Genomic DNA, 20,495 nt, shown 5'->3' on the forward strand with positions numbered 1-20,495 from the left:
CCAAACCCCCAGCCCCCAGCACCCCCAGCACCCAATCATAGAGAAACAGATAAGGACTTCAAAGTAGTAAATTGTGCCAGAGGATATATATATATATATATGCTAGGAGCCACAACCAAATAATATGATGCATGGCACTTTCGGTTGTAAGGTGCCAGCTAGCCATTGAGATGATATGATTATGTTAAGATTTACATTCATATGGAAATTGGACTCCTGCTGTTCACCTTGGACTCAAGTTATGGGACTCCTGGAAAGTTCCCATTGGTTGGGGAAGGATAGTAGGAGGGAATTCCGGGGGAGGTCCTGGGCTCCGGTTCCGGTAGACGGGATCGAGTGGGTGGACCGGCTTGCTTGCCGGACGTGTATGTAGTATTGGCGGCATTTTCAAAAATAAAGTTTTGTTCCTGCTTGAGTGGCTCGTGATTCTGTGTCCAGCCAGACTGCGGGGAAACTAATGAGATTATGTGACTGAGAATATCTGGATTAGGGGAAATCACTTCCATGCAGGTCAAAGAAGGCCTCACTGAAGAGGTGACTTATAGGCAGGGATGAAGACAGGAAGCACCCAATCATAGAGAAACAGATAAGGACTTCAAAGTAGTAAATTGTGCCAGAGGATAAGAAACAAGTTTTTCAGGTTAGAAGTAGTGATAAGATGGGCTGGGGATGTGGCTCAAGCGGTAGCGCGCTCGCCTGGCATGCGTGCGCCCCGGGTTCGATCCTCAGCACCACATACTAACAAAGATGTTGTGTCCGCCGAGAACTAAAAACTAAATACAAAAAAAAAAAAAAGAAGAAGTAGTGATAAGAGGCCCTGGCAGCTGCGTGGGGTGGACCAGAGGCAGAGAGGCTGGACCCCAGGCTGCAGAGCACAGTCTTCGAAAAGACTGTATTCCAAGTGCAGTGGAAACCCTGGAAGATTTTTTTCTAAGTGGAATGACCTGATCCTGCTTTATGTTTTTCAAGTTACCTTGACTTCATGGACATAGAATAAAGATAGTTTGTTTTTTTGTTTCGTTTTGTTTTGTTTAATTCTACTAAACATGGTAAGAAGAAAAAGACAGCTAGTTTCTCCAGGCATAGAAAGTATGTTGCCTATGGAAATATAAGGTGACAACTTAGGAAATTTTACTAGAAAACTGAGAATTAGTTGTCATTACATACTTTTGATTATTGTTCTTATGAAAATCTTTTTTTTTATTTTTTTAAAGAGAGAGAGTTTTAATATTTATTTTTTGGCGGACACAACATCTTTATTTTGTATGTGGTGCTGAGTATCGAACCCTGGGCTGCACGCATGCCAGGTGAGCGCGCTACCGCTTGAGCCACATCCCTAGCCTCCCTCAGGAAAATCTTTGAGACTGCTAACTGAACACTTGGTACTTTGCAAAGAAAGATGATCTTTGTCTTTACAGAGCTAGGCGGTTGGAAATATAGGCCAATGGAAAGAAGGCAAGAGAGTACATTATTACAGGTAAGAGTAAAATTTGTCTTTTGGAATTCTCTAGTTCTAAAACTCTCTCTCTGCTCTGTGTGCATACAACACCCATAGTCTTCAATATTACAGCCCAATCACAAAAACTTCTGTGATTTTTTATATGAACAGCATTAAGAATCTTGTCTCAAAATTTCTGTAACATTCTATAATGTCCTAGTAGCAAAGGGACCCCAAAGGCTTCAGAGTTTCTCTGAAGTTGCTAACCTGATGTGTGTTGGTAGAAAGGGCCACAAGGAACATATTCCAGAGAAATTGATAAACATGATTATAAATCTCAATTCCAGATCTTCAGACATGATAATCAGGAGAGGCCTAAGAGATCCACTAATCCGCTTCGTTCACTTTACAGATGAAAGATTGAGACTCAGTGAGGTGGAGGTCACAATAGCTGATTGGTGACAGGGCTCTGAGCTCAGACAGGCTCCTATCTCCAGGAGCACTTCCATTCAAGAAGATCATCCAGGAGGGGGTGTCTCACATCCCATGAGACAAGGAAAGCTGAGCAGCCTTCCAAAGACAGCTCTATAGAGATACTCTCACTGGAAAGAGAGTCTTCCCTGTAATTCTTGTCCAGCCATCAGCTATTTACTGAGGATTTACTATGTACCAAAGTTATTAGTGCCATGGAAATACATAAAGGTCCTAAATGAAATGATTATAGGAAAACAGTTCCTGCTACTCTGCATGTTGTTCTCATAAGCTAAAAAAAAAAAAAAAAAGTTCAGAAAGAAAAGCACTGGCATAGAAGAGTGGACAGGAACAGGAACGATGTTCCAAGCGGGAGGATCAGCATCAGCGATGATATTCAGGTAGGGGTAATAGAAAAGAAAAGAAAAACAGTTTCTGTGCATTGTCATCAGTGAACAACAATTGTGAATGACAAGGACGTTTGAGCATTAGTAAGGAGAAAGGAGTGGAAATAATCTTACATGAAGGGAGCCAGACTAAGGAGAGCCTCGGAAGTCAGGTAGTCAGGTTAGATCAGTGAACAAGATAGATTTGGCCTGCCAGGGGATGAAAACATAAGCATCTAGAATGTTGAAAAAAAAGATTGGTATTCTAGCCGGGCAGGGTGGTTCATGCCTATCTATACTCCTAGCGGCTCAGGAGGCTGAAGCAGGAGGAATGCAAGGTCGAGGCTAGCCTCAGCAATTTATAGGGAGTCCTTAAGCAACTTAGCAAGACCCTGGCTGAGGATGTGGCTCAGCGGTAAAACACTTCTGTGTTCAATCCCCAGTACCAAAAGAGAGAGAGAGAGAGAGAAAGTATTAATATTCTAAGAAGAGAAGTGAGCAAAAACATAAACTGTATAAAACGTAATAAATTTGTGAGTAAGCATTGAATGTTTACTGAGCCCTGGCTTTGTAGAAGGAATTAGGCAGGGTAAGATGTCCACGACATGGTCTTTTTTTTTTTTAATATTTATTTTTTAGTTGTAGTTGGACACAATACCTTTACTTATTTTTATGTGGTGCTGAGGATCGAACCCAGGGCCTTGCACATGCTAGGTGAGCACTCTACCCCTGAGCCCCAGCCCCAGCCCCCAAGACATGGTCTTTTATTGGTCAAATAAAGTATGACACATCCATACAGTGGCACAGCATACCACCACTAAAAAGAACATGGAAGCCAGGAGTGGTGGTTCACACCTGTAATCCCAGTGGCTAGGGAGGCTAAGGGAGGATTGCAAGTTTGAGACTAGCCTTAGCAATTTATAGTGAGGCCCTAAGTAACTTAGAAAGACCCTGTCTCAAAATAAAAAATTAAAAGGGCTAGGGGTATGGCTCAATGGTAAAGTCCCCCTGGGTTCAATCCCCAGTACATAAATAAATAAATAAACAGGGCAACAGGGCACAGTGGTACACACCTGTAATTCCAGCTACTAGAGAGGCTGAGGCAGGAGGACTGCAAGTTCAAGGCCAGCCTAACCAATTTAGCAAGACTGTCTTAAAAGAAAAATTAAAAGCTGTATACAGGGTAAAAATGGGAGTTCATAATCTGCTTGAATCAAATGTATGAAATATGATATGTCAAGAGCTTTGTAATGTTTTGAACAACTAATAATAAAATTAAATTTAAAAAAAAAGCTGGGGATGTATCTTAGTGGTAGAGCACCCCTGGACTGACTCCTTTGTGTTTTATATCATATGCATATATTGCCTGTTTTAAAATGATTTTTTAGAAATTTTAAAATAACTCAGTTCTTTTACAAAGGCATTCCCCATTCCGTGATGTGCCTCCTGTTTGCTAACTTCCCCTGTGAAATACACAGGCCCTCTATAGCTTTGCCTTTCCTACATCTAGAGTCTCTAGTAACAACAGCCCATGTGCAGCTCTCCCTGCCGTCCCTGCCTGCCTGCCTCCGAAGGAAAAGAAACAATAAAAAAAGAAGAAAGGTATGTCTTCCGGTCTCTAACTCTTTTTATTAACGCAGACTGCCTTCCATCATCTGATTCCCAAGTCTTTTATTAACCTGTCCCCTACAAGATGGGGACATTTTCTTAAGTGTAGAAGAGGAAGGGAGTTTTTTAAAAGAAAAAAGAAAAGAAAAGAAAAAGGAACCCAGACCAGTGTCTAAATGCACTTTTTTCAGGCTCTTGTTTGAAGTGTGTGTGTCCTCTCAGTTTTAAGGACATGCCTTTTAGGAAAAAAAGGGCATTTTGTCTTCAGTCCAAACAGACCCAAACTTTTTCTCTCATCACGTGCCTGGCTGGAGCCAGTGGGAGGCTTTGTAATGTGATCAGATCTCTAGGGCCAGCCTCCCGACCCACCCAAATAACAACAGGGTTAGCCGGCAACAGACACTTGAGCACTTTTAAAGGGAAGAGATCCAGGCTTGACCTCTCACCAGGACCTTGGAGAAGCTTGGGAACAGCCCACCGCAGAGGTAAGTGGGAGCTACTGGGGAGGAGAGCTGTTTGGGAAGGTCAGGACACATTCAAGTTCACCTACAGAAGGGCAAAATGTACTCTTCCCACCTCTGCCACCATCCTGTCCTCCTTACTTACACCACAGGTGAGGTCTGCCTCCGAATAATGTCCTGGGACATTTTCCTACCTGTTTCTCACGGATGTCTGAATCCTCTGCCTACGTGTGTACCATCCATCTCCTCTGTAGTTTTGTTTTCCTGGCAGTTGACAAGTAATTCGAATGGACTGGGTTTGGCTTCAGATTCATGCACAGGAGCAATTCCCAAGAGGCAAATCAAACTGGAAGACTGTTGGGAAGCTACTGTTGACTGCTGCTTATCTCTAATCTGACATCACCTGGAGGGAATGGGGCAATAATAACAGTTTTTAAATCTCTGAAAGGATGTGTGGGCTTTGAGCTGGACAGCCAGATCAAAACTGTTTCCCGAAACATTCTAAGATATATCAATAGTGGTTCCAGGTGAGGAATTGTTAGTGGTCTGATGGGACCTACAGGACTCCCACCAGGGTTATGGAGTGAGAAGCATGCCCTCAGATGGAGAGAAATCAGAGGCCAGTATTTTCAGGGTACCCCTACAGGCCCTTTGGAGCCTCAGATCAGCAAGACAAGATGCTGACTTTTGGGTTGTGTCAGTTTCATATGGAAGTTCAACTACATTTCTCTGGTTGGAGCACAGAGATGTGATTCAGTTTGCTAGAACAGAAATGCACTGAGCATAAGCTTCTGATATTGGACCATAGTAGGTAGCACAAGGGAAAGTCACTGAAATGCTCAACAGCAAACGTTGGACACATTCTCAGGACAAAAAACAATGCTTTTTGTTCCTTTTTCTCATCTTTCACTTATTCAGCAAACACTTCCTGAGTGTCTGCTCCATGCCAGGTGCAGTCCTGTGATCTCATAGTAAACAAGACAGGCAGGCTCTCTGAGTCCCCTCCCAGGAGTGCAGTCAAGTGGGGCAGTAAATGCAAGGTCCTTGCTAGCACTGCAAAGATCATGCAGCAAAAGGAGTAAAACAGCCCAAAGGGAGTTGTTTCTGTCTTGGAGGCTAAACTTTACCTGGAAGCATTTCTCTTCCTGAATCAATACCTATGGCTCTTCCTTCTGTAGGAGCCTCACACTTGAACAGACCTTGGGTCATAGCAGCTCTCAGAACCTTCACCAGAGGTGTTAGGCTGTTTTCCAGCATTTCAGCTCAATTTCCCAGCTCTGGAGGAAGAAAGCTCGGTTCTTTTTTAGAATACAAATAGCCTAAGAACAAAGGCATAAGGGGCGTTCCTCCGGTGCCTTCTCCCTGTGTCTCTCCATTTCCCCACTTATTTGTGCTATTCCAAAACCACACGTAGCACCAGGCAAAGTGTTAGGAAACCTGTAATTTTTTTTTTCCCTTTGCTGTACTGGAGATTGAGCCCAGATGTGCTTTACCACTGAGCCACATCCCCAGCCCTATTTTTTTTTTCTATTTTTTAATTTCAAGACAGGGACTCCTTAAATTGCTGAGGCTGGCCTTGAACTTGCAATCCTCCTGCCTCAGCCTCCAGAGTTGTTGGGATTACAGACATGTTCCACTACACCCAGCTGGAAACCTGGATTTTGCCAGAAACTGTGTGGAGTTTGGAGTGGGTCCCCTCTGCTATTAAGTTTCATGTCCTTATCTCTAAGATGGAAAAGGTAGACCAGGTGATCATGAGGGCTTTTTGTGGTTTTTTTGTTTTCGTTTGTCCTCTAAGGGTAAATTTTTAAAATAATTATGTTTATAAAGAAACAATACATCTTCCCATGAAGATGATATATAACATACCTATGAAAAAGGAATAGGTGACCATGCAGACAGTCAAGCCAGGAACCTAGAATCTGAAAGACTGGATACAGAAAAACCTCAAAATTCAACTGTCTCTACTCCTCCCACCCTTACCCTATTTTTCCGACCTGTGTTCAAATTCTTACAATCATGAACTCCAGCTATGATTTTGTTGTATCATTGATCTAAATTGGAGATTTTTCAATAAAAAAACTTGCACAGCCAGAATCATCCACTTTCAATAAGAACCCACAGAGATTATTTAATTTGGATACTCTCATAATTTATATCAGATTGCCTTTGAGGAGCTATAAAATTTATAGCTATCCATAGCTATAAAATATTAGAAACTTTACTTTTAGTGAATTTTATTTCTTTATCTTCCCTGACTGCATTTTCTTCTTAAATCACTATTTCATGTTTTCCTCTTCAATACTTTATCATTGGAAAATCAAATTATATAATATTATTTTATAAAATAAGGCAAAAAAATCTTATCTTATTTATCCTCGTATCCCACATGTCTAGCATTGTGTCTGGCACATAATAAATATCTCCTGAAAGAATGATTAATATTTTAGAGAAAATGTGTACTTTAGGGGCTGGGGATACAGCTCAGTTGGTAGAGTATTTGCCTCGAATGTACAAGGCCCTGGGTCCAATCCCCAGCACCATAAGTAAATAAATAGTCTTTGATTTAAAAACAAAAACAGAAACATGTACTTTAGTAGCAGCTCCATTATTCATGGCTGGTCTTATCCATTGTGGACTTTTCAATCTCTGACATCCTGCATTCATCAACCTCAACACATTCTATATATTCTACAGTCTTAGATGTGATAGTGAATACTAAATTCAAATTCTGCCTCTAACTATGTCAAATTTGAAGCCAAACACTGAACATTTCTATGCCTCCATTTCTTCAGAAGGGAAATGGGGGCATCAGAAGAAACAAGCTCTAGAGAACTTCTTAGATTACGGAGATTTCAAAAAGAGGAGGAAGAGGAGGAAGAGGAGGAGGAGGAGGAGGAGGAGGAGGATGACAAGACAGAGAAAGAAAACCCAATTAAAATATAGTGATTATAGGCTGGGGTTGTGGCTCAGTGGCAGAGTGCTTATCTAGCACTTCTGAGGCACTGGGTTCGATTCTCAGCACCACATAAAAAGAAAGAAATAGGGCTGGGGTTGTGGCTCAGCAGTAGAGTCCTCACCTAGCACATGCGAGGCCCTGGGTTCAATCCTCAGCACCACAAAAAATAAATAAGTAAATAAAATAAAGGTAGTGTGTCCAACTACAACTAAAAAATAAATATTTAAAAAAGAAATGAATAAAGGTATTGTGTCAACCTATAAAAATATTTTTTTAAAAAATAATGATTGTAGTACTTAAATATTTTAAATATTTACAAAATTGCTTTGAATTTTACTTACCAAATTTTCTTCCTCCTTCTTTTTTTTTATTTTGCACTTAAGATTGAACCCAAGATCACTCTACCACTGAACCACATCCCTAGCCCTTTTAATTAATTAATTAATTAATTAATTTTGGTACCAGGAATTGAATCCAAGAGCACTTACCTACTGAGCCACATCTCCCAGCCCTTTTTTGGTATTTTATTCAGAGACAGGGTTTCACTGAGTCGATTAGGGCCTTGCTAAATTGCTGGGGCTGACTTTGAATTTGCAATCCTCCTGCCTCAGTCTCCCAAGTTGCTGTGATTACAGGTGTGCTCCATCAAATCCAGCCCCAGCTCTTTTTATTTTATTTTGAGACAGAATCTCCTAGGTTGTCTGGAACTGTCCTCCGGCCTCAGCTTCCTGAGTAACTAGGATTACAGGTGAACCCTGCCCAGCTTTTACTTGGCAAATTTTCTAACTTAAACACTATGATTGGGAAAGAATGCTTTTTTGGGTAAAGACCCACCTGCACCCCCATTTTTGAGGTCTCCCCCAGAAACTTTCTTACTGTGTTCACATAAAAACTGAAAATGTGTCAACAGGAAGGCAGAGAGGCTCAGAAAGCAAGTTGATTTGGTATAAAATATTCAGCAGAATGATACTGTTGTGAATCTTAGAGGACTCAGACACCTAGATAAGTATCTCAGGAGTTGGCTACAGGCGTTCTGGCAAAGCTGAAGAATAAAGGGCAAGTTAGAAAATGTTTTGGTTGTGCTAATAAAATCAGATGTCCTTAGATAAATGCTGCTACTCCTACACGTACTCCTACAGACTTTCTTTTCTTTTTTTTTTTTTAAAGAGAGAGAGAGAGAGAGAGAACTTTTTAATATTTATTTTTTAGTTATCAGCGGACACAACATCTTTGTTGGTATGTGGGGCTGAGGATCGAACCCAGGCGGAATGCCAGTCGAGCGCGCTACCGCTTGAGCCACATCCCCAGCCCCTCCTACAGACTTTCTCACCACAAGAAGATAAAGTCATTCTCCCTTTGGCCAGAGATGTTGTGGAACCTCACGGTCAGAGGTTGAACTTGGATATCAGTCCCTAATCACTCAGTTGTATCAATGCCCAGTTTCCACAGACACAGTGACCTGAAGTGCACCAGGCCTGCCTCATTCCAGGGTCAAGGTCTTATGATTGTACTGAGAGCCTGGTCTCTACGGACTTCTGCTTTTGATTTTAATGTCTGATTCTGTTTACTTATACTTTATTCCCAGGTTCATCTCATGAGTTTGAGGTAGCTTCCAATATAAGGATATAGCTACAGTGAAAAAAAAACTGATTTTAAAACCATCAAACACTAAATATCTTTTATATTGTTTTGAGGGGAGGGTGTGATCCATAGAGAAAAGAGCCAGGTGCTTGAACTGCTATCGCTTTGATTTTGGACAACATAAAATTATTAATGAGAAGAGGTCTGGGGGTGGGGGGAGCAGTTGCAGTCACCACAACTTGGGCACTGGATTTTAACCGTAAGTGTCCTTAACAATCTCCTGAAAGCTACGGATCCTTCTACTCTGAAAAATAAACTTGGGAAAAGTAGCACAGATTTCAGTGTAGTCAAAGACTCCTCAAATCCCTTCAAGAACTAAAAACATCTGGCTTCCAGTAAAGGGGGGCAAGATAATTAAAGGAAAAGCTAATTATTCCAGGAGGCTTCAAGGCCTGCAAGAGGACAATGAATTCATTTTAAAATTTTTCAATGTTTCTGTCATTTTCTAAATGAGCAAAATATGCTCATGTTACAAACTTCAAAAGGCAGAAAATGGTACCTGGTGAAAAGATAGTCTTCCTCTTCCCTTGTCCCCACCCTCCCAGGAGCTGCCACTATAACGAGTTTCTTCTTAGATATTCTTCCAGAGATAGCCACGTCCTATGTGTTATCCTGCACGTACGTAAAACAGCACCCACACACCCACAGGACTTTCGCATGTTGCTTTCTTTACCTAACACCTCTGGAGATCCACACAAAGCTACCTTGTTCCTTTAATGACTGCAAAGTGTTTCATTTCTGGATGTACTATAATTTATTACCTATTTTTTAAAATTAAATTGATTTTTAGCTGTGCATGGTGGCACACACCAGTAATCCCAGCATCTCGGGAGGCTGAGGCAGGAGGATCTAGAGTTCAAAGCCAACCTCACAAAAGTGAGACACTAAGCAACTCAGTGAGACCCTGTCCCTAAATAAAATACAACATAGGGCTGGGGATGTGACTCAGTAGCCAAATGCCCCTGAGTTCAATCCCTGGTGCCCACCACACACACACACACACACACAAAATGATTTTTAACTGATACATAAAATATAAACATTGAATATATGTGTGTGATGTTTCTATACATGTATACATTGTGTAATGTTTAAATTAGGCTAAACATATCTACCTCCTCAAATCTTTCCTTCTTTTGCTTTACTGAGCATCAAATCCAGGGATGATCTACTACAGAGCTATATTCTCAGCCCTTTTTAAATTTTTTTTTTTTTATTTTGAGACAGGATCTTGCTAAATTGTTGAGGCTGGCCACAAACTTGCAATCCTCTTGCCTCAGCCTCCCTAGAAGCTGGAATTGTAAGTGTGCATCACTTGGCCCAGCTCATTAATTGTTTCTTTAGGGTGAAAATTCTCAAAATCCTTTCTTCTAGCCTTAATTTTAAAATATACTGTAAATCGTCATTATCTACAGTTGCCCTACTATGCAACAGAACACCAGAACTTCTTATTGCCATCTAACTAACTTAGTACCCACTCATCAACCTCTCCCCAGTTCTCCCTCCCGGCTTCTCTCCCCAGCCTCTTTGAGTTTCGGTGAAATCCACTCACTTATATTTCACATGAGTGAGATCATGCAGTACTTATCTGTCTCTTTCTCTTTCATGGGTGCTAGGGACAGAACCCAGGACCTGGTGCATGCTAGGCAAGTGCTATTGCTGAGCAGCATCCCCAGCCCAGTACTTGTCTTTCTGAATCTGGTTTATTTCACTTAAAATGATGATCTCCAGTTCCATTCATATTATTGTAAGTGACAGGATTTCATTCTTTTTATGGCGGAATAGTATTCCATTGTGTATATGTGCCACGGTTTTTCTTTATCCATTCATCAGTTGATAGGCACTTGGGTTGTAACCTTCTCCCCCCTTTTTTTGGCAATTGTGGATAGTGCTGTAATAAAAGAGGAGTACAGATGTTTTGTGGACATACTGTTTTCATTTTTTCTAGCTATATACCTAGTGGAGGGATTCCTGGATCATGATAGTTACATTTTTATTCTTTGGTACCCAGGGTTGAGCCCAGGGGCACTTAACCACTGAGCCACATCCCCAGCCCTTTTTTATTTATTATTTAGAGACAGGGTCTTGCTGAGTTGCTTTGAGCCTCACTAAATTCCAGCTTTGAACTTTCGATCCTCCTGCCTCAGCCTCCCATGTCCCTGGAATTACAGGTGTGCGCTGCCACATCTGGCTCGTTACATTTGTAACTTCCTGAGTAACCTGCATACTGCTTTTCATAATGTGCAAGGGTTCTCTTTTGCCCCACATCCAAGCACTTGGTTTTTTTTTTTTTTTTTTTTTTTTGGTATCAGGGATTGAACCCAGGGGCACTAACCACTGAGCAACATCCCCAGCCATATTTTGTATTTTATTTAGAGACAGAATCTCACTGATTTACTTAGCACCTCACTTTTGCTGAGGCTGCCTTTGAACTTGGGGATCCTCCTGCCTTAACCTCCTGAGCTGCTAGGATTATAGGCATGTGCCACTGCTCCCGGCAACTTGTTATCTTCTGTTTTGTTTTGATAATAGCCATTCTTACTAAGGTGAGGTAATATCTCATTGTGGTAAACTGCACTATAATTTATTTATCCAGTCCTTTTTCAAATATATATTATATATACATATATATACATATTATATATATTAGACAGACACAATACTTTATATTTTTTATTTATTTTTATGTGGTGCTTAGGATCAAAACCAGTGCCTCACACATGCTAGGCAAATGCTCTGCCAACTGAGCTACAAACCCAGCCCATATCCAGTCCTTTATTGGTGGTCATCTAGATTGTTCCCAGTCTTTAGCTATTAAAAGCAATGTCATAATGAACATCCTTATAGATATGTCATTGTTTTTTTAAATTTGTTTTAATTAGTTATATATGACAGTAGAATGCATTTATGCACTTTGATATATCATATATAATTTCTAATTTTTCTGAGTGTACATGTTGCAGAATCACATTGGTCATGCAGTCACATATATATACAGTAATAATGTCTGTTTCATTCTACTGTCTTTCCTATCCCCATATCCCCTCCCCTCCCCTTCCACCTTCCCTCTGCCTAATTTAAGGTAATGCTATTCTTCCCTAGTGCCCCCTGCCTTATTGTGAATTAGCATCCGAATATTAGAGAAAACATTTGACTTTTGGTCTTGTGGCATTGGCTTATTTTGCTTAGCATGACATTCTCCAATTCCAACCATTTACTGGCAAATGCCATAATTTCACTCTTCTTTAAAGCTGAGTAATATTCCATTGGATATAAAAACCACATTTTCTTTATCCATTCATCTACTGAGGGACACCTAGGTTGGTTCCATAGTCTAGCTATTGTGAATCAAGCTGCTAAAACATTGTTGAGGCTGCGTTAGTATAGTATGCTGATTTTAAGTCCTTTGAGTATAAAGGAGGGAGTGGGATTCATGGTTCTATTCCCAATTGTCGGGGGCCAGAAGATTTCTGAGGAATCTTCATACTGCTTTCTATAGTGGTTGCACAATTTGCAGTCCCACCAGAAATGTAGTGTACCTTTTTCACCACATCCTCACCAACATTTATTGTTACTGTATTCTTTTTTTTTTTTAGAGAGAGAGAGAGAGAGAGAGAGAGAGAGAGAATTTTATTTATTTTTTAGTTTTTTCTTTTTCTTTTATTTTTTTTAGAGAGAGTGAGAGAGGAGAGAGAGAGAGAGAGAGAGAGAGAGAGAGAGAGAGAGAGAGAGAGAATTTTTAATATTTATTTTTTAGTTCTCGGTGGACACAACATCTTTGTTGGTATGTGGTGCTGAGGATCGAACCCGGGTCGCACGCATGCCAGGCGAGCGCGCTACTGCTTGAGCCACATCCCCAGCCCCTGTTGCTGTATTCTTGATGATTGCCATTCTGACAGGAATGAGATGAAACCTTAGAGTGGTTTTGATTTGCATTTCTCTAATTGCTAGGGATGTTGAACACTTCTTCATATATTTGTTAACTGATTATATTTCTTCTTCTGAGAAGTGTCTGTTCAGTTCCTTAGCCCATTTATCAATTGGGTTATTATTATTATTATTTTTTGGTGTTAAGTTTGTTGAGTTCTTTATATATCCTAGAGATTAATGCTTTATTGGAGGTGCATATGGTAAAGATGTTCTCCCATTTTGTAGGCTCTCTCTCCTTACATTACTGATTGTTTCCTTTACTGAGAAGAAGCTTTTTAATTTGAATCCATCCTATTTATCGATTCTTGATTTTACTCCTTGTGCTTTAGGAGTCTTATTAAGGAAATCAGATCCTAGGTCAACATGGTGAAGATTTGGACCTATTTTTTCTTCTATTAGGTGCAGGGTCTCTGTTCTAGTGCCTAAGTCTTTGATCTACTTTGAGTTGATTTTTTTTTCAGGGTGAGAGATAGCGGTTTAATTTCATTTTGCTACATACGGATTTCCAGTTTTGCCGGCACCATTTGTTAAATAGGTTATCTTTTCTCCAGGGAATGTTTTTGGCACCCTTGTCTAGCATGAGACAACCGTATTTATGTGGATTTGTCTCTGTGTCTTCTATTCTGTACCATTGGTCTACAAGTCTATTTTGGTGCCAATACCATGCCATTGTTGTTATTATATCTCTGTAGTATAGTTTAAGGTCTGGTATTCTGATGTCTTCTGCTTCACTTTTCTTGCTAAGGATTGCTTTATCTATTCTGGGTCTCTTATTTTTCCAAATAAATTTCATGATTTGCTTTTTCTATTTCTATGAAGAATGTCATTGGGATTTTAACAGGAATTGCATTAAATCTGTATAACACTTTTGGTAGTATGGCCATTTTGACAATATTAATTCTGCCTATCCAGAAGCATAGGAGATCTTTCTTCTGAGGTTTTCTTCAATTTCTTTCTTTAGTGTTCTGTCATTTTCATTGTAGAGGCCTTTCACCACTTTTATTAGATTGATTCCTAGGTTTTTGTTTTGGTTTGGTTTTGGTTTGGTTTTTTTGAGGCTATTATGAATGGAGTAGTTTTCCTAATTTCTCTTTCAGTGGATTCATTGCTGATATATAGGAGTGCATTTGATTTATGGATATTGATTTTATATCCTGCTACTTTGCTGAATTCATTTGTTAGTTCTAGAAGTTTTCTGGTGAAATTTTTTGGATCTTCTAGGTACAGAATCATGTCATCAGCAAATAGTGATAGTTTGAGTTCTTCTTTACCTATTTGTAACTATTTAATTTCTTTCTTTCGTCTAATTGCTCTGGCTAGAGTTTCAAGGATGATGTTGAATAGAAGTGGTGAAAGAGGACATCCTTGTCTTGTTCCAGTTTTTAGTGAGAATGCTTTTTTTTTTTTTTTTCATTTAGAATGATGCTGGCCTTGGGTTTAGCATAGATAGCTTTTACGATGTTGAGGTATGTTCCTACTATCCCTAGTTTTTCCTAGTGTTTTGAACATGAATGGGTGCTGTATTTTGTCAAATGCTTTTTCTGCATCTATTGAGATGATCATATGATTCTTATTTTTAAGTATATAAATATGATGAATTACGTTTATTGATTTCTGTCTATTGAACCAATCCTGCATCCCTGGGATGAATCCCACTTTATCATGGTGCACTATCTTTTAAATATGTTTTTGTATGCAATTTGCCAGAATCTTATTGAGAATTTTTGCATCTATGTTAATCAGGGATATTGGTCTGAAGTTTTCTTTCCTCGATGTGTCTTTGGTTTTGGTATCAAGGTGATATTAGCCTTATAGAATGAGTCTGGAAGGTTTCCCTCCTTTTTCTATTTCATGGAATACTTTGAGAGGAGTATTGATGTTAATTTTTTTTTTTTAATCTTGTAGAACTTGGCTGAGAATCCATCTGGTCCTGGGCTTTTCTTGGTTGGTAGGCTTTTTTTTTTTATTTTTTATTTTATTGTTTGATGGCGTTTTCTATTTCATCACTTGAAATTGATTAGTTTAAATCATGTGTGACCTCCTCATTCAATTTTGGGTAGGTCGTATGGCTCCAGAAATTTGTTGATTGTCTTTGATATTTTCTATTTTATTGGAGTATAAATTTTCAAAATAGTTTCTAATTATCTTCTGTATTTCAGACATGTTTGTTGTGATATTTCCTTCTTCATCTTGTATTTTAGTAATCTGAGTTTTCTCTCTTTTTCTGTTCATTAGCATGACCAGAGGTTTACCTATTTTATTTATTTTTTCAAAGAGAACCAACTTTTTGTTTTGTCAGTTTTTTCAATTATTTCTTTTGTTTCAATTTCATTGATTACAGCTCTGATTTTAATTATTTCCTATCTTCTACTGCTTTTGGTGTTGATTTGTTCTTCTTTTCCTAGGACTTTGAGATGTTGTGTTAGGTCATTTATTTGTTAACTTTTTATTCTTTTAATGAATGTGTTAAGTGCAATAATTTTTCCTCTTAATACTGCCTTCATAGTGTCCCAGAATTTTGATATGTTGTATCAGTGTTCTCATTTACCTCTAAGAATTTTTTATTTCATCCTTGATTTGTTCTACTGTCCATTCATCATTCAATTGTATATTATTTAGTCTCCACTTGTTACAGTAGCTTCTATTTTTTATTTTATCATTGATTTCTAATTTCATTCCATTGTGCTCTGATGCAGGGTATTTTCTGTTTTTTTGTATTTACTAAGAGTTGCTTGGGGCTGGGGATGTGGCTCAAGCGGTAGCGCGCTCGCCTGGCATGCGTGCGGCCCGGGTTCGATCCTCAGCACCACATACCAACAAAGATGTTGTGTCCGCCGAGAACTAGAAAATAAATATTAAAAAATTCTCTCTCTCTCTCTCTCTCCTCTCTCACTCTCTCTTAAAAAAAAAAAGAGTTGCTTAGTGGCGTAAGATATGGTCTATTTTAGGGAAGGAGCCATGTGCTGCTGAGAAGAAAGTATATTTGCTCATTGATGGATGAAATAGTCTATATATAACTGTTAAGTCTTAATTATTGATTGTATTATTTAGTTCTATAGTTTCCTTATTTAGTTTTGGTTTGGAAGATCTGTCCAGTAGTGAGAAAGGTGTATTAAAGTCACCCAGTATTATTGTATTGTGGTCTATTTGACTCTTGAAGGATCAAATTGAGAAGGGTTTGTTTGATGTTCATAGATGTTCCATTGTTTGGGGCATAAATATTTACAATTTATGTCCTATTTATATATACTTCCCTTGAGAAGTATGAAATGGCCTTTTTTTGTCTCTTCTGATTAACTTTGGTTTGAAGTCTACTTTATCTGAAATGAGAATGGAAACTCCTTGTTTACACATCCATATGAGTGATAAGTTTTTTCGCATCCTTTCACCTTCAGCCTGTGGATGTCTTTGCCCATGAGGTGAGTCTCTTGAAGACAGCATATTGTTAGATCTTGTTTTTTAATCTAATCTGCCAGTCTATGTCTTTTGATTGATGAGTTTAGGCCATTAACATTCACAGTTATTATTATTGTATTCCCTGTCATTTTGATTTATTTCTGGTTTTTGATTTGTCTTATTTTCTCATTTTGGTTGAATGAACACACAAGAGTATGTATCAGAAAAATAATCCCAAGAAGTATAATGGAGCATTAAATTTAACTCTGAGCTTATTGGTAGAAAAATGAAAAAGAAAGGGAAAAATGATTTGTCCAGTTGACTTTGCACTCCACAGGAAAGTGTACCACTTCTTTCAGAAAGAAGAACTTATGTGCACTAATTTATTTATTGGAATTTATCATATACATCCTCATAAAAATTGTACAGCTGCTTCTCTGGTACTCAGTAATGAAATAAAGATTATCTTTAATGGCAGTTTTAATACTCATATTTCTGAATATTACATCTATTTTGATTTTAAAATATAGGTGTGGGGCTGGGGTTGTAGCTCAGTGGTAGAACACTTGCCTAGCATGTGTGAGGCCCTGGGTTTGAGTCTCAACACCACATATAAATAAATAAAGTAAAAGTCCATTAACAACTAAAAAATATTTTATTTTATTTTTTAAATTTTTTTTAGAGAGAGTGAGAGAGGAGAGAGAGAGAAAGAGAGAGAGAGAATTTTTTTAATATTTATTATTATTTTTTTTTTAGTTCTCGGCGGACACAACATCTTTGTTGGTATGTGGTGCTGAGGATCGAATCCGGGCCGCACGCATGCCAGGCGAGCGCGCTACCGCTTGAGCTACATCCCCAGCCCAAAAATATTTTAAAAAATATATGTGTGATGCACAACTATCATCTCAGGAACTGAAGTAGCTGAGGCAAGAGGATTGCAAGTTTAGGTCAGCTTCAGCAACTTAGCGAGGTATTCAGCAACTCAGCAAGACCCTGTCTCAAATAAAAATAAAAAGGACTGAAGATGTAGCTCAGTGGTAAAATGTCGCTGGGTTCAATCCTCAGTGTGATATATATATATATATATATATATATATATATATATATATATATATGTATTATGACTAAAAATAGCATTCCTTGGATAAGCTAGAATCAATCTGGGAGGAAAAGGTTTATTTGGGGTTGGACTACAGTGTATCCATGAGCAGGGAGAATGCCTGGGCACTGTCCTCTCAGAGTTTCTTGGGTGTGCCAGGTCTGTGTTTTACTCAGAAATTTCCTATCTGTGGCCCTGACCTCTAGCTCAGTACTTCTGAGAGAGACTTTTGGATGGTGGATTTGTGCATCTAGACCTTAAGTTTCTCATTCACCTGTGCATCTCCAGGGCTTCCCCCAGCTCCACGCACATAGTGAGTTCTTCACAAACATTTCTGGGGATCAGGAGTTCCCCCAAGATCAAAGGCCATGTCCCAAGAGTTCTTGGCAAAGATGCTGAGGTTGATGAGACAGGGCAGACGCCCTGAGGAGACTCTGAGTCGAGAGTGAAGTTCCTTGTGGCATGTGACATGACATCAGAGTCCTGGACATGTTAAAAACAAACAGACCCCAACCCCCCTCAGCTTCCTTCCCAAACAAGATGGCTAACTTGAGAGTCAATGGTCCTTCTCACAGTTTCTAACAAGCCAGGAAGAGGAAAACCCCTGTTGATAACGAAGGCTCTGCCTGTCTGCAAATGTTTTTTTTTTTTTCTTTTTTTTTTTTTTTTTTAAGAGAGGGAGAGAGAGAGAGGAGAGAGACTTTTAATATTTATTTTTTAGTTTTAGGCGGACACAACATCTTTGTTGGTATGTGGTGCTGAGGATCGAACCCAGGCTGCACGCATGCCAGGCAAGTGTGCTACCGCTTGAGCCACATCCCCAGCCCATGCAAATGGTTTGAGGACATTCAGATTTCCAACTATTTCCCCACTTTGTTTCCTTTGACATTTGTTTCGTGTCTGAAAACATTTGATTGGCTTAGCCTTAAAAACAAAACAAAACAAAACAACTAGCACATCTCCCTTGTGCATAAGGCACCCGGTTTTCAAGGACCCCAGATAGCAAGCTGACCACCAGATTAAAAATCGCATCACCTCACCCCAGAATCCTAGCCTGATGGGAAGGGTAGCTTCTCCGACAGACCCCTTTCCACCTGGGGATGTGAGCCGAACTCAGGATGAAGCCCTAGGAACTTCTCAGGACAAGGAAATCAGAGAAATTTGTTGTTTAAAGGAGTATGCTTCCAAGTCCTCATAAACCCGGTGGTGGAGAAGTGTTTGCCGCAAGTTGGAGCTGAATGGTGAAATGCTTCGCGCCCATCCTTCTGGAAGGCTTAGTCGGTGCAGAACAGGATGGCACGCAGGTGCACAGAGGAGCTGCTACCCCAGCAGAACTGGGAGCCAAGGCCACAGCTTCACTCTCCTGCTTCTCTTTTGTTGGATTTCATAAGAGCTCCTGTTGAGGCAGATGCGGCACATGGACAAGCCACAGCAGGTTGCTGTCAGCCAGGCAATGGTGTGGAATGGTGTAGGAGGAGAGAGCAGGGAGCAGGCTCAGGGGTAGGGACAGAGCCCTGTCCTATGGCGTGGCTGAAATCCATTGTCCTGGCTCCAAATGGGAGTCAGACCCACACACCAAGTATCCAGAGACTTTTCCTGAGTCAGAGGCTGCCTCCCTGAGTGGGTTTAGAGGGATCAGCAGTTCTCCCCTGGAAGCCTCTTGGCTGACAGGATGTGCCTCCTGGAATTCAGCTTGCTTGGCGCCTCCTTCTGATGTCCCAACTCCTCACACACTGGAAAGCTACTTTCCCTTCTCTCTGCCTTTTCCCCCAGACTAAGCAGTCAATAAGGATGGTGGATCAAGGGGAGCAGTATTCCCCACAGTCACAACTGGTCGTTATGCCTCTTGCCGGGGTCCTGCCCTAGCGGGGTCCAAGGAGTCCTGAAGGATGAGTGGCGTCAGCGAAAAGATGAGACAGGAGTCGTTCTGTTGGAGCAATCTCCAGAGAGAGAGCTAATGCAGCTTTCTCTGGGTCATCTTTTATTACAATTTTTCTCATCATTATAGATTCAGAATACGTCATTGATTATATAATTTAAAACTTTGCCAAGACATGACATTTCCTTAACCATGATTGGGGGTACAAAAAATGTAACATTAATTTACATTTTTCCAGGATATGACCTTCAGTTATGTAATTATTAAAAGTACAGAATCATTAATAAAATGTCACTAATTTACATTTTTCAGATTTTCCCAAGATTTACTATTTTTCCCAAGATATGTTATTTTCTTACTAACTAATGCCAAACTACGTAACCAGACTCTAAGTCTCCTAACCAATCATTAACCTAAAGTACACTTGTACTTTATTTCTAATCTAAAATTCACATCTAAAAAAGTCCCTTTAAATCTTATATTTAAAACATCCTAAAGTTTATAAATCATTCTTAAAACATACCAGAAACCTATACAACTACAAAGTTCAGAATTTCTAAACTTAAGAATCTAAATAAAATAATATTTCTAACATTATTCTAAAACTGTGTCTTATAAAGCTGTTTTAATTAATTCCTAAATTTATTCTCATAAAACTGATTGAGCTGATTTCTCAAAGAGTTCCTTTGTTTCTCAGTCAAGGTGCACTAGTTCTCATATCTTTATAATCTTTCTCAATAGAAAGTAAGTTCTAAAAATCAATCCACTTTCCACCAATATTAACTATGCTCATCATATATCCCTATGTAAAGTAAGAAAGGGTTTATAAAAAGAGAAGAATATATCTTTATATGTTTTAATTTTCCTAAGTGTATAATATAACTTTCGTTAATCAAAAATGAGACTGCATGTGGTGAACTTTGTAAAATAAGCATAATGATTAGGTTTTCTAAGAGGCCGGAAATATGGGCTTGGGTTCTAGTTGATATAATCAATGTAGTGCCTAAAATTCTCATGCCCTTTCAAAGGATGATTGTTGTCCGTTATCAGGTTTGTCCACAATGTACTGAGATAGAAGAACAGCCTTCTACTTTGTCCTTGATATGCTGAGGGGTAGTAGAACAGCCTCCAAGGCATGAACTACCTGTTATGTTCTAGCCATCTGAAATTTAATTTGTTTGGCATTTAACATACTCATGCCTCCTGTCAGAAACATAAGCATGAAAA

The 20,495-nt window shown here is 39.4% G+C and overlaps 1 protein-coding gene across 2 annotated transcripts in view; it reads left to right on the forward strand.

Annotated features, from left to right (window-relative positions):
- Window positions 1-4,255: 4,255 nt before the first annotated feature.
- Window positions 4,256-20,495, forward strand: part of FAXDC2 (fatty acid hydroxylase domain containing 2) — a 35,470-nt gene continuing 19,230 nt past the window's right edge. For both annotated transcript variants that reach the window (XM_081285965.1, XM_081285966.1), the window contains exon 1: window positions 4,256-4,388. The gene's annotated coding sequence lies outside the window, so the exon portion shown is untranslated. The remainder of the gene's footprint in view (window positions 4,389-20,495) is intronic.

Source organism: Spermophilus citellus (assembly GCF_964194105.1).
Source record: "Spermophilus citellus genome assembly, chromosome: 1".
Classification (NCBI taxonomy): domain Eukaryota; kingdom Metazoa; phylum Chordata; class Mammalia; order Rodentia; family Sciuridae; genus Spermophilus; species Spermophilus citellus.